Source organism: Rhinatrema bivittatum, chromosome 2 (assembly GCF_901001135.1).
Source record: "Rhinatrema bivittatum chromosome 2, aRhiBiv1.1, whole genome shotgun sequence".
Classification (NCBI taxonomy): domain Eukaryota; kingdom Metazoa; phylum Chordata; class Amphibia; order Gymnophiona; family Rhinatrematidae; genus Rhinatrema; species Rhinatrema bivittatum.
The window spans coordinates 516,718,135-516,732,478 of NC_042616.1; the positions used below are offsets into that span (position 1 = coordinate 516,718,135).

At 42.5% G+C, this 14,344-nt stretch overlaps 1 protein-coding gene across 2 annotated transcripts in view; it reads left to right on the forward strand.

The window, feature by feature from the left end:
- Nucleotides 1-1,080: 1,080 nt before the first annotated feature.
- CDKAL1 (CDK5 regulatory subunit associated protein 1 like 1) overlaps nucleotides 1,081-14,344 on the forward strand; it is a 2,132,645-nt gene continuing 2,119,381 nt past the window's right edge. The window contains exon 1 of one of the 2 annotated variants that reach the window (XM_029590755.1): nucleotides 1,081-1,421. The gene's annotated coding sequence lies outside the window, so the exon portion shown is untranslated. Of the gene's footprint in view, nucleotides 1,422-1,624; nucleotides 1,817-14,344 lie in introns of those variants that run through there. The other variant, XM_029590756.1, reaches the window with a different exon arrangement.

Here is a 14,344-nt window from a genome sequence, read left to right on the forward strand (position 1 = left end):
TTCTGAACCTTTTGAAAATCTTTATGGCAGGAGTAAGGGTGTTCTGGCTTTGTGGGTTACCATAGCTCATTGGAGTAAGGAGGTAGTCACAGTTGCGTATCTGGATGCTGAAAAGCCACTGCCTATTCAGGCTAGGGCTCAGGCAGTGTTATGGGCAGAGGTTAGTTTGTCTTCCATCGATATCGGCCGAATTGCAACATGGTCCTCCTTAGATACTTTTTCCAGGTTTTATTGTTTGGATCTGCAGGTCCGGGAGCTTGCAGCCTTTGCACGTGCGGTGTTGACTAGACCGCAGGCAGCCTCCCACCTTGTTGGGGGGCGTAGCTTTGTTACATCCCACTGGCCCTGAATCCATCTGTCTACACATTAGGAAATGGAGAAATTACTTACCTGATGATTTTGTTTTCCTTAGTGTAGACAGATGGACTCAACTCCCCCCCCCCCTTCATTGACACATTCAAGCTGCTGCTTGAGTGGTGGGGCAGGAGCAACTGCCGTGGTTCCTTCCCATGAAAGAGCCACCCTGGGTTAAGAATGGATTGAAGGTGTTCTGGGACACTCATTTAAACAGTGTTGGGAGCAGAAGGGATCACTTTCCCTTTTTTTTTTTTTTGGATAAAAAACAAAAAATAGAAAACCACAAAAAAATGTTAGTCTACATGCGTTGGTCTTTTTGCTTCCCTCAAATTTTTTTTTTTAAGTTAGTATGGCTTGGGCTTGAAACGTTTAAGAAACGGGCATATTCTCATCGACGTGGTGCGTGGGCCATGCGCCTTAGATTTTACTATTACTTTTTAGTATGTCTGTAACAGGATCAGACAGTCCCTGCTCAATAGTTTACAATCGGGTAACACAAATAGCCAGGTTAAGATCCTTTCGGACCATGTTCCGGCAAATCTGTTTTGCCAAACCCGCTCCCAATTCCCGACCCATGAAACAGCTGTACCAGGTGCAACGTTAGATTACTGGACTCAACTCCCACAATGCAATGAGCAGATGCAAAGGTGGGGGAGGGGAACCACAGCGTTTAAGTGAGAGGGGCGCGTATTTCTCGGCGCCGTCGCAGAACAATGATTTGCTGACCACAAACGGCGCACGCGCAATCCCCTGCGCTGGATGGGGGGAGGAGTTGACATTCGTCAACTCTGCGTTTCCAGTCGCACAGCTCCCCCTGCCACACAGCTGCGGAGAAACAGAATTGATTGCTAACAAGTTTGTCCCGAGCGACTTCCTTTCCCGTTCCCTATAGTTGCCGGAAGAGGCAGGGCTTTGCGGAGCGGAACACAATGGCGGACTTCATCTGAGTTTGGCGGGAGTCAGTGGAGTTAGAGGCGAAGTTGAGCATTCTTGCAGCAAGCAGAAGCATTAGGAAATACCCACTGGTACCTGAGGACACGTGGGCTGTCCCGTGTTATTGGCAGGTAAGAGAGGCGTACGAATAAGACCAGAGGAAGGAACTCTGGCGTGACTTAAGGCCTTCGGGTTTTGAGCCACTGCTCCAAAAAAAAAAACAAAAATTCACCAATCAGCATCGAGCGCACGACCGTCGCAAGCTCGCGCGCAAGATACGGAGAGGGGTGGGGCTCCAAGCAGGCCGTGGCTCGTGACTGGGTCAGGAGGAATTCGCGGGGTTCGTTGCAAGTTGCAGACAATTCCGCGCGCGCTTGCACCGATATTGCCTCTCGGGACTTGGTCTTTTGTGACGCTATAGAGAGGTTAAGGGTAGCTTTTGTACGCGTGTATCGTGGAGCCCGTTGTCTATAGCGTGCAGTCAGTTTTCCATAACTCACCCCCGATAAACATGATATGGGAGAGGGTAATGAGCTTTTTTTTTAACGTTAAAACATTTCCTTCTCTTTTTTTTTTTCCTATTTTTTGGAAATTAGGGAGAGTTTGGAAATGCCTTGGAGGGAATGGCATTTTCTGAGGGTTTACTTTTTGCACGTTTCCTCTTCGCTTCTAGTTTTTGGAATAAGGAACTTATTTCTCATAGAAATAATTATGCAGGCATGTGGGATTTAGCGTTATATAATTTCTAGTCTGGTTATGCTAATAACTAGTGGCCAGTCTTTATAGTTGCTACTAACTGTTAAGTCTTGGAAGCTTGTCAATAAAAGTTGGCAACTATGATGCATCATTTCTCTTTACGTTAACTTTTTTTTTTTTTTTTTTTTACTAACTCGGTTTTTCATTGTTTGACCTTTTTCTGGAGGGAGGAATTTGGTAGTTTGCTTCTGCTATTTAGGCCTTCTAACTCAATTGAATCCCGCCTCCACTGGGCTATGACTCCCCAGTCCCAGTTGTATGTCCTTTTTCTAATTTATTTAGTCCAGTCATGGTGGTAATTATTTTCTATTGAGGTTAAAGTACTAAAGCACACTATGGAACCTTGTAATTGTGCACCATAAGGCCATCCACTAGGTGTTCCATAACTAGGATTTGCCCATCTTTATGAAGTAATCTACTGCTCTTGGTGGTATTCTGTGCAAACTTTTTTTTTTTGGCAGAATTCTACATATTTGTCAAACTATTTTTGCAACTTATCTTGCATATCAATATAATCTAGTATTTTCATTTAAAACATAGTACAGAAAACAAAGAGCTTTCAAGTTTTTCTAACTGCCAATACCATCCCTATATGAGCTGCAGCCCCACCACAGACAGAGGGACCCGAAGCCCTGCCAGGCATGCAATACAGAGTCCAGGCAGCAGCCACAAATTCTGTAGCTCTTCACCAGGTGAAGCATCTTGTTGTGCGGTAACTGGAAGTCTCTTGAGTCTTTTCGAAAGATGGCTTGCCTGTTTGTTCTCCATGGTGGGAGTAGGCAGGGTCCTTTGGCTTCATGGCCTACTATAGCTCATTGGATTAAGGTGGTGGTCACAGCCACGTATTTAGTTGCTGGAAAGCCATTGCCTACTCAGGTTAGGGCTCATTCCACTAGGGCTCAGGGAGTGTCATGGGCTGAGGTTAGTCTGTTTCCCGTTGATATCTGCCGAGCTGCGACATGGTCCTCCTTACACACTTTTTCCAGGTTTTCTCATCTGGATGTGCAAGCTCGGGAGGATGCAGCCTTTGCATGTGGGGCATTGACTGGACCATGGACAGCCTCCCACCCTGTTGGGGAGTAACTTTGGTACATCCCACTGGTCCTGAGTCCAACTGTCTACACACTAGGAAATGGATAAATTACTTACCTGATAATTTTGTTTTCCTTAGTGTAGTAGACAGATGGACTCAGCTTTCCATCCTCGGCTGCTGCATGAGTGGCAATAGTCCTCCTGTGGGGCTCTGGGTCCCAAGTGATTACTGGGAAGTGTTCATCCAGTCCCTAGTTTGGGGAACCTAGAATCTTATGTGAGTTCAGTGTTTATGGTTGGTTGAGTACTGGTTATCTGTTTTTAATCAAGGTTTTTGCTGGTCTGTCCACAATTGCTTTTGAAGAGAATACTGGCAGGTTGGGATCACTGCAGAGTTATATATACTGTGAAGTCAGCTTGCTCAGTCTCTATCTGCTGGCAGGGAAGCACAAACCCACTGGTCCTGAGTCCATCTGTCTACACTAATGAAAAGGAAATTATCAATTAAGTATTTCTCCATTATGTTCCCTCTTGGTTTTCTCCTCCAAGGTGAAGAGTCCTAACCTGATTCTTCATAAGGGAGTTTTTCCATTACCTTTTATCATTTTTGTTGCCCATCTCTATACCTTTTCTTGTTTCACTGTATCTTGATATGGGGGTGATCAAAACTACACACAATACTCAAAATGGGTGTGGAGGAGCAGCAGGCTTTGAACCAGGGATACCAGGGTTCAAATCCTACTGCCACTGCTTGTGACCTTGGGCGAGTCACTTTACCCTCTGTTGCCTCAGGTACAAACTTAGATTGTGAGTACCTGAATGTAATTCACTTTTTGAAGTGCTGAAAAGCAGAATATAAATAAAAATGCGGTCGTACCATGAATCTATGTAGAGGTATTCAGTTTACATAAGACAAGATGTGCCATACTGGGACAAGGGTCCATCAATCCCAGTATCCTCTCTTACAGTGGCCAATCCAAGTCGCAAGTACCCAACATGAAATAAATCACCTGCTACTAATGCTGGCAACAAGCAATGGCTATTCCCTATTAATAAGCCAAAACCCAAAATCAAGCCTCACTCAATTTCAAAAACTTATGTTAAAGGCAAAACTGCACTGCTAGCTTAAAATGCAAAAATAGCAAAAATGTAAGTAAAGATGGATAGGGAGGGTTCATACTGATATGCATCATTAGAAATACCTAACCAGGTAACCCAATGAATGATATAATACAATCATTAACCACCCACCAACCATCAATGTGTGTAAATGTAAAGCAAAGGGCAGTGCCTCAAACAACCTATTTTGCGAGCAACTGAAGACTGATAAACATTGGGAATACATTGAGCTAAGTATACATATAAGAGAGATTTATTCACATGTAATTTGCGGCTTTACATCTATTAAAGTTCATTGTTGACAGTGCAGATAGACACTTTTTCATAGTGAAATTGACTTAAGTATACACAATTTTGTGAGTTATACACATTTGAGGCACTGCCCTTTGCTTTACATTTACACACATCGATGGTTGGTGGGTGGTTAATGAATATATTATATCATTGGGTTACCTGGTTAGGTTTTTCTAATGATGCATATCAGTATGAAACCCCCACTATCCATCTTTACATAATTATTTTGCTATTTTAGCATTTTAAGCTAACAGTGCAGTTTTGCCTTTAACATAAGTTTTTGAAATTGAGTGAGGCTTGATTTTGGTTTTTTTGCTTTTTGATTTGCACTCACTTTAGTGGTGAATTTTTTGTATCTGGCTTTATTCCCTATTAATAGCAGTTTATGGACTCCTCTAGGAACTTATCCAATCCTTTTTCAAACCCAGCTAAACCAACTGCCTTAACCACATCCTCTGGCAATACATTTCAAAACTTTCAGTGTGAGAGAATTTTCTCTGATTTGTTTTAAATGTGCCCCAGGCCTTGAATTATTTGAAAGAGTAAATTAATGTTTTACAATTACCCGTTCAAGTGCTTTCATGATTTTGTAGGCCTCTGTCATATCCCACCTCATCCATCTCTTCTCCAAATTGAACAGCGCTAACATCTTTAGCCTTTCCTCATAAGGTAGCTGTTCCATGTCCTTTATTATTTTGCCATTTGTTTCTGAATAATTCATAGTATTTTATTTGCTTTTTTGACTGCTGCAACATACTGAGCTGAGGCTTTCAATGTCTTGTCCACAGTGACTTCAGGATACTTTTTCTGGTTGGTTTCTCTTAATTTGGAATCCAGCATTGTGTAAGATGATACTGAAAGCCATGGCAAGAGATGAGATCACCTAGGGAGGAAGTATAGAATAAAGAGCAAAGGTCGGAGGTTACGTGATGATGAGCTGAGAAGCTCTGAGCCCCAACCACCCTCAATCTGCTTTTATATACGCCATCTGCTACTTTATCATTCTACATTTTTCAAAAACCTGATCTGCTTATGTCCATAGATAAAAATATGCAAAAATCTCCAGCGTCTATGGCTCTAAAAAGTGGAAAAAAGGACAGAGAAAAATTGAGTCCTGCACCTGAGAAACCAGCACTGGAGCATGGGGACTTAGAGGTAGGCCCTTCTGCGGCGGTCCTGGAAACCTTGACAGGAAAAGTCACGGGAGCTGTAGTGGCGGCTTTAAATATAAAATTTGACAATCTCTGGTCCTAGATTACCACGCTGCAAACCTCTTTTGATGAATTTCAGCCGAGAATGGAAGCAATAGATGGACAAGTCCCTCCTGGAAGATGATTTGAACACAGTGACAAGACAAATAGCTGTGCTGGCAACCCAAGTTAAAGCCCATTGCGAAAAATTGGATGATCTGGAGAACAGATCGAGGCGCAATAACTTAAGAATTTCTGGTAATCCTGAATCTATTGTGGAGGCCAATCTAACAGCAGAGCTCGAGAAATGGCTCCCTGAAGTGCTAGACCTAGCTGAACTGCGCTCATCAGTATTGGTCGAGAGAGCCCACCGGCTAGGCTTGAGATGGCCAGACGACACCAGACCTCGGCTTATTATTGCCCATTTTTTAAATGGGGCTCACAAGCAGGAAATTCTTAAAGCATATTGCAGCGGCACGAGCTAATCTTCCAGGGAAACACTGTGCACCTTTTTTCAGGACTATTCTGCCTCCGTTTCTTAAAGCCACAAATAGTTTTCCCCAGTATGCTCGGCACTCGTTGCCAAACAAATTAAATTCTCTCTACAGTTCCCTGCAGAACTAAAGATATGGCACACGAATGCTACCCACCTCTTTGAAGAGCTGGCTTCAGCGAAAGCTTTCCTAGAGGGTCTGAAATGATGGACATTAGCCAGTTCAGCAATTCGATCAGGCTGTAAATAATTCCTAGAACTGCCCAAGGGCAAAGATTTCCAGCTTGTTAACGTTTGAAAATTTGTTTAAATTTTTTGGTAGTTAATATACCGAGTTGTTCGCCCAGGGAGGAGCCAATAAAGTTTTTCAGGACTTGCCTGACGATCGGCATCCCACGTTAGCGTATGACACTATGGCCGTTGGTGACGATGGGAATCATGTAACGCACGTAAGCCTGGAGGAAGATTTGCTTTCAAGATCTGCAGTGGCTTTTCTCTAAGCGACCGCATCTTGAGTGCTGGGAGGCATGGTCGTGTCATCCCTCAGCTGAGCTGGACTCGTTCACTTGCAGCTATACAGAAACTGCCAAATCAGCTGTGAGGGGAGCTGCCTCTCAGCTGACGGAAACCGGGTACGTCGCTGGCTAGTAAACAACAGGATCTACTCATCAATCCGGACCCAGTAACTCCTTTTCCATCAGCAGCCCTCTTCAGAAGCGCAAGGTTTGGGTCTAGTGCTGGGGACCGGGGAAACCAAGTTTGCGCCACTTATCCCACAGCATGACTTGATTGGTGATCATTACCGCAGCATCTGAACCTAGCACGGACACTGCATGCAACCCAGCTTAGCCCGTTATCCAATCTCGTTCAGGAAAACAGGGTTACTATGTTTTGTACTTATTGTTTTTCGTGGGAAGAACAGAATTGAAACAAAAGGACAATAAAAAAAAAAACCCAAAAAACTAAATCTCAAGGCAACTTCTTGCAACCTTTGGGTGTGCTGGGGTTCCCACATCAGGAACGTGCCTCCACTCGCTGTGGGCTGTTCATTGCCCATGGAGAGATTATTGGTAATAGAAGGGGTAGGGATGGGGGAGGGTGGAAGGGGGTTGAGGAAGGGGAAAGGGAGGGGTGGGGACCTTGATATTTAGTTTTGCTATTATAATGCAGCACATAGTGATTCCATGTAATATGGCACTATCTACTGGCCAGCCACAAAGACCAGTGGCACCATGCTTATCTTTAAAGGTTATCCTAAGCTTCTCCCTGAGTTCAGGCTGGGAAACCTGGGGAGAGAAATGTTTAAATTCTCGGACTGGTCCATCGATAATATCTGACCATGGGTGATCCCCTGAGGGTGGCATCCTTAAATGTTAATGGCTTTGGGTCACCTATAAAAAGGGCAAAAATTTTACAATTTATGAATAGGAATAACATACAAATTGCTTGTCTCCAAGAAACACATTTCTCCGAACTGGAGCATAAAAAATTGAAATGAGTGGGTTGGGAGTTGTTTGTTTTCCAACGCACACTGCAAAAAGGCCGGAGTAAATCTTTCGTTTACCTTCACCAAAGAAATTAAAGATCCACTGGGTAGATTCATTATTCTAATTGGGTCCATTAAAGGCCTAATAACACTTTGCAATGTCTATGGACCAAATAATTATTCTCATGACTTTTTTTGTATCCCTTACCCAAACTGTGTTAGCCAATTGTTATGTTTTAACTTGGTTTGTGGGCCCTTGGGTCGTGGAGAGAGCTGACTTCACCCACAGGGAGGAGCCCTGTGGGGCCTCTCCACGACAGGCGGGGTCTGAGCAGTGATGGACACAGGAGTCAGAGTGGATTTATTATACAGCAAGAGAAACCCAAGGAGTGGGTTAGTAAACTCAGTCCTGGAATTAAAGACCTGAGATGGATTCACCGGTAGTGGTCCGCAGAGCGGGGTAACCTGGGGAGTTCTTACTTCTTGATAGGCTTTGTACGTGATATCTCCGGTAGTGGTCTGCAGGGTGGGGTAGGCTGGAGGCAGATGTAGGTAACTGGTACAAGACAGTGTGAATCTGGTAGTGACTCCTGAGACTAAAGAAGCTTTGGAAAGATCAGCTGATGTTGCTGCCAGAACTTCTTGGAGCTCCATTAATGCCCTCAGAAGTATCTTGTATGGCCTCTTCGCTTTATCTACTTCTCAAATACTGTCTTCTAAAAATAGTTTGTTTACCTTGCTTCCAATTCTATTTGTGTCTGTTTTCTATGGTCCTGCTTCTGGCCCTTCTGCAGTGAACACCAAACAGAAATGTGAATATGTACTAGAAAATTGGATTTGATAGATAAATGCCTACCTTTGTATACCACCTCTGTTACCAATCCATATTTGTCTGATAATTGTTATAATTATGAATGTCACTTAGTTCACAATGGTTTACAATAATGGAACAGAATATAAAATGTCTAAATATTTAAGCCAGTGATTCTCTACCTTTTTTTCTGTCGTGACACCTGATGAGCAATGCTCAGTGTGTGTAACACAACTGCACACTACAATCTAGCTTAATTTAAAAAAAAAAAAAAAAAAAAAAGCCTAAATTATTTTTATTAAAACTAACCCAAGGGAAACAAATACTCTTAACAAGTTTTACAAGGTGTTATTGAAATTTAGTTATTTCTTTTTTGCAAAGTTTGTTTTCACTTGTTTAATTGGCTATACAAGAACTACAAGAAAAAGTCCTTGAGGATCTGCTGTGCAAAGAAACCTATAGTCATTTTCAACCAATCATAAAAATTATTTGATAACATTTCACTAGTTCTTCTATATGGAAGTGAAGTTTGGAGTCTATACAAAGCAGAGCTAGGGCATTTCCCCTTAAAATTCACCATCAAAAACATATATTCAAATTCTAGTGTCACCTCAGTAAGAGCAAGACAAGCTTCCTCCACTGTCAGATATGTTATAAAATACAAAACCTTGGAAAAATCACTCAGCACATACAAAACAATTCTGCCATGCCAAAACAGCATTAACTCCTAGGATTCATACATAACATCCCTGCCAATGAAAAGGCAGCAATACAAATATTACACCCAATCTAGAAGACCAATGCACCTATGAGGAAAACAAGCTGGTCTACTAGAGATCCCTACACAGAAAAAGTACTGGGTAGCAGAGTCCCTCTCCTCTCACACAGAAATTCAGTAAATCCATAAAAAATGCAGACAGAATGAAGTGCAATGCTGGAGAAATACACATTTTCTTTACAGAGCAAAGTACAAACATGAGATATTTAGTGACTGGAACATATCCGCTTTAGCAATGAAAAGACAAAATGTTTTTTTTGCTACCTATTTTGTCTGGACACTTTATTTTTTCAGTCATGTTGGTCCCAGTCTCTTGTTCTCAGCTTTCCTCTTGTTTATCTTCTAATTCCTTATTATGGGCTTTGACTATAATGAATCATACTGCCTAATGCTGATTGATCTCACAGCAGCCGTTGATACTGTTGACCACAGTCTACTTTGCCAACAGTTGAGAAACATAGGGATCGATGGAAATGTACTTAAATGGTTCACCTCATTCCTTGTAAACAGATCCTTCCAAGTTAAACTCAACAACTTATCTGACACATTCCAATGCTCAACAGGTGTTCCGCAAGAATCCGTGCGTTCTGCAACCCTATTTAATATCTACATGCTGCCCTTGTGCAAATGACTCAGACCTAGGAATAAAATTCTTACTATATGATGACGATCTGCAATTCTGTATCCCACTAACAAAATCATGTGGTAAAACAGCATCACTTATCTTGGAGTATATGGTTACAATAAAAGAAAAACTTGCACAAATTAAACTATCAATGAACCCCCAAAAAACAAATAATTTGGTTGAGCTGAGACCCACCAAAATCTATTCCACCAGGTATAAATCTCAGAAATTGCTAGTTAATCCCAGCTACTCAAGTAAGAGACCTAAGAATTCAAATTGATAAAACTTAACGATGAAAACCCACCTTAGCAAACTTGTCAAATCTGGTTTCTACAAACTGTGAATCCTGAACAGTTTGAAACTTCTACTAAACACAGAAATTTTAGATCAGTATTACAGTCGCTAATATTCTCAAACCTTGATTACTGTAATTCCCTACTTCAGTCACCTAAAACCTCTGCACTACTGCAAAATGCTGCAGCAAGACTACTGTCTGGAACAAGGAAATACAATCACATCACCCCAATTCTGATTACTGTGCACTGGCTCCCTGTACAATCACAATTAATTTACAGAGTACTTAGTTATATTTAACAACATCTGTCTGAACAACGATCTGATGGGAATAACATTTAGACTACATATTCCACCATGAACGCTTAGATCACAAAACCTTGAATTCCTGACCATAAGAAACTATCACCTAACACAAGTGAGAGAGCGATTTCAGTTGCTGGCCCAAAACTATGGAACTCATTGCCTGAGTACCTGCGAACAATAATAGACATTAAAAATTTTAAGAGCAAGTTAAAAACTTGGCTATTCACAAATGCCTACTGTCTTGACAGAAAACTCCAGTTCGCCATGAGTCCCATAACCAGAATTGTCCTGACCAGTTCCCCCTACCCTTGGCCGTTCTATTGCCTAGCCATGTCTTTCCTTAAATGTATCTCTTTGATATATACCCTCTGTCTCTAAATGTTTCCCTAGTTTACTACATGTATGTATGTCTACCTGCATTTTTATTACTTATGAATGTCAAACCTGTACACACAAATTCTTCTGTTCATTTTCTATTTGTTCTTTCTTCCTGTCTTCATCTCTCTATTGATTCTACCCCCCAGCCTGGTATCTCTACTTGCTGTCTCTTCACCCACTCCAGCATCTCCCCTCACTTTCATACTTGCCCTATTCCAGCAATCTCGCCTCCTCATGCTCTCTCCTCCCAGACCAAACCAACATTTTCATCTCATCATGGCCCCACCCCAAGTTCTCCATCCATTGACTTGGCTCAGCTGATCCCAGAGAACCCTAAGACTGCATAGGGGAAGGTGTAGGAGTCAAACTGCACTTAAAGATAGCCCATGGTGCGACTCAAACACACAAAAAAGCGTGGCGCCTGTCTGCATCCAGCAGTGCTGAGGCCTTGAAGCAATCCGGTCCTCTCCTGCTGTGTGGGCTTCCTATTACTTAGGAAACCCATGTGAGCTTGCTTCAGGACCAGTATGCTGCCAGCTGCAGATAGGCTCTGCACTAACTTTCTACTTTTATGTATTTCTTGGGCCACAGCACAGCCTTTCAACAAGTACAGTTTGTCTCCCACTTAGTCCTGGTACTGTCATAGGGAACGGAGAAAGAGGGTGGTGGAAATAGAGTAGTAACACCACTGGGGAGGAGGAGTTGGCCATTATCTGCCAGGCCCTGGTGAAGCAGAAGTGTGCAATATCCTGCTGGGCCTAGCAGAGGACAGCACAATACCTTAGTGCTGTTTCTTGACACACATGTTGAGAACAGCTGGGCTAAGCAATTCTACTTTCTCCTCAGCCTCTGTGTTTTCACCTTCACACTATCCTCCCGTCTCCTGCTCCCCCCAGTTTTACTGTATTTTATATTTTTTCTTCCATTTTCATTTTTGCTGTGCTGACTACTTTCACAGTTTCTCTTAGCTTTTCCAGATATTGTTGCCTGTTTTTCTTCTTTTTATGATCTTTGGTGGTTTATGAATGCTAACCTTTTTTTTACCTCTTCAGCTGCTTGGGAAATCCACAGTTGCCTCTTTCCTTTAACAAAGATTAGTTGCCCTTACAACATCTCCTTTTAGTTTTTGCTCATTGCTCTTCTGCTTCTCTTAGATTTTTCTCATCCAGCTAATGATGCCTTGAGGAACTCCCCAATTTTAACTGTTTTCCAGAAATCTTGTATACTCTCCTTTGAATGAACCTTGAGCACTTGCATTCTAATTCTGAGCCACAGAAGTCACAATAAAAACAAAAGTAGTCAATGTGCCTATAAGTAAAGAATAACCTGAGCTAAAGGATTCTAAATTATCCTTATTAATTGAAAAGCAGAATGTTAATACAAACAAAAAACACACTTTGAAATGTGTGTATGCCAATGCCAGAAGTCTAAGAAGTAAGATGTGAGATTTAGGGGTAAATTTTAAAAAGCTATGAGCAGGCGTCCATTGTGCGTGCTACCCGGTGCGTACACATGGATGCCCGATTTTATGAAATGTGCACACATGTTTTAAAATTGGGGGTCGGCGTGCGCAACGGAGGCGCACAATAGTGCACCTTGCGCGCGCCGACGCCCGTGGCCTTCACCCATTCCCTCCCAGCCCGTTCCGAAACCCCCCGACCTTTATTTTACTTCTTGCGCACGCTGGCATCCTGCCGGCATGCGATCCTCCAACACAGCGGCAAATGACCGCTGTGCTGGAGGTCTCTGGCCCTGCCCCTTTCCTGAAGCCTAGGGACTTTGACACGTCCTGGGGCTTTACGCGCATCGCCGGGCCTTTTTAAAATAGGCCGGCACATGTAACCCCACCTACGCGCATAAAGCTTTGAAAGTTCGGGCCTAAGTGTATAGCAGTGAATATTAGAGACTTAATTGGCATCTCAGGGATCTGGTGGAAGGAGTATATCCAATTTTCCTCACTTTATCAGTTTCCCTTTTGAAAGTTTAGTATTACAATTGTAGATTTACATATTGCCCCTTACAAATAATTAGTTCGAGTTTTATCATGTTATGATCACTATTACCAAATGGCCCCACCTTTATCTCTCACCAAATCCTGTGTTCCACTAAGAATTAGATCTAAAATAGCTCCCTCTCTATTCCATTCCTGAACCAACTGCTCCACGAAGCAGTCATTTATTCCTTCCAGGAACGTTACTTCTCTAGCCTGTCCTGATGTTACATTTACCCAGAAGTCCATTACCTGCTATTGATTAAGCTGACTTAGATAATAACCACCGCTATTACTAGCAACGGTAACATGGAATAGACTTAGTTTTTGGGTACTTGCCAGGTTCTTATGGCCTGGATTGGCCACTGTTGGAAACAGGATGCTGGGCTTGATGGACCCTTGGTCTGACCCAGTATGGCATGTTCTTAATATTGGGGTAACTGAAGTCTACTCACACAAAGGAGTCAGTGGTCAACCACAACAACAAATCAAATAACAAAAATGTGGAACCCAAAATAATATATAAATAATAGCCTAAGAAGGTGTCAGCAAGCCTTTTTTAAAGGTGTTTATAAAATATAACTTTGGTATTTTATTTTTATCTAATTTGGGGATTTTTGAAGATGCTTAAAATCGGTGTTTTCATGCTGCTCTAATATTAGTTTATTTTTTGGTTATTTCATATTTACATTTTTTAAATACTTCCTTTCAGAAGCCCTACTTATGTGTTCTCCTTCACAGTCTTAGTACTTCACAGTTGTCTACAATCCCAACAAACTTCCTCATAGTTCCAACACACTCTGACCACAGCCAAGACCTTCTCTTCATAGCCACAGCACTCTCCCTCTCAAAAGCTTTAGCATTCTTCCCCAACTTAGCACAGCCTGTGCACCTTTCTCACCCCCTAACATAGCCTCCACATTCTCACCCAGTACTCTACCCTCCCAATACAGACCCAACACTTTTTTTTTTCCCCACCATAGCCAAGCATTTATCCTTCCCTTCCATGAGCACAGTCCAACACCCAACAGACCTTGTCTGCATGATTCAGTTTGAAGCTTGCTTGTGGGTACTGAGTCAGCATTCTGTTCCCTTGTCCTGCCCTCTTCTGGTTTCTGAACAGGAGGCAGCAGGGCTGGCGTGACCCACTGTGCACTTGCGGAAGGCAGCAGCTTTAAGGGGGGGGCGATGGCATACAGCTGAGTCAGCCCATGGAGTCTAAGCAGCACAGATCCTGGCTTTATCCTCTCCACTCCTCATTGCATCCCCTGTCTCTTTGGTTTTACATAGTAACATATAGCACAGTTTAGTAATGATGGCAGATAAAGTCCAGATGGTCCATCCAGTCTGCCCAACAAGTTGCTTAATGGTAATTACTTCCACTTTGTGTAAGTTACCCTATTGGTTCTGTTAAGGGTAGTCACTGCTGCTCCATGCAGTTTATCCCTTACAGAACTGTTACTCATAAAGTTTATTTATAATAGGTTACCCCCCTTTCTTCA